This window comes from Cavia porcellus, unplaced genomic scaffold (genome assembly GCF_034190915.1).
Source record: "Cavia porcellus strain 051 isolate PalLab524CR breed Dunkin Hartley unplaced genomic scaffold, mCavPor4.1 scaffold_13, whole genome shotgun sequence".
Taxonomy (NCBI): domain Eukaryota; kingdom Metazoa; phylum Chordata; class Mammalia; order Rodentia; family Caviidae; genus Cavia; species Cavia porcellus.
In genome coordinates this window covers 16,416,004-16,416,831 of record NW_026947496.1, presented here as the reverse complement: position 1 = coordinate 16,416,831, position 828 = coordinate 16,416,004, and positions in this window count along the sequence as shown.

The window sequence follows — 828 nt, the reverse complement described above, 5'->3', positions numbered from 1 at the left end:
GCACCTGGGATCACGATGTTTGCCTTCTTCTGCTGGTTCCCGTGCACTCCTGGGGGTGGCCTGATGAGCACCTGGCCCTTCCGCTAGATTAGCTGCACCCCAAGAGCTAGAACCACACGTTTTCCTTCCCCACTGTACACCTGGCTCCTAATTTCAACCCCTGGCACTGGGGCCACTCTAAATACTCATCCAAGGAAAGAAGGAAGGGATGCATGGAACTTTGGGCTTTTCTTTTTTAAAAGTTTTGTAAGAATTGAAACTTGGTATAAATGAACAACTCTCTGCAAGAGAGTGTGGCAGTTCTTTCTTCTGGTGACTGATCAGTGGTTGAAATATATAATTCTTATTACCACAAGCCTCTGAAAGTATGCATATGCTCCGCCAAAAATAGTGCCTTGATCAGGTAGACCGCTTTACCGTATTCTCTTTCCTAAACATAACGAGATGCTAACCAGACTATGAAAAGCTAGTCTGAAGATCTAGAGGGGGAAAAAAACCATGCAGCAAGGGACAAAAAGAGGAGACTGAGCCGACTAGCACCTCAGTGTCCTTTGTCTCAGCCTCTCGTGAGCTTCAGGGGTGCAGGGGCTGATGGAGAAGCCTTTGGACTGAGAGACTGGCATTTTATTAGTCTTCGAAAACTCTAGTAGGCTTTGTTTCCGCTGTTTAATTTCATCCATACTTCCTTTTTAGCAAACTTCAAGGAAATAACCCACCCTGAACTGCTATGGTGTCCTGCCAGAGAGCTACCAAATAAGAAAGACACGTGTTTCCTGAACTTGGGTGAATGAACCTGCAACACTCAACAGATTTATGTTTAATAGGAGA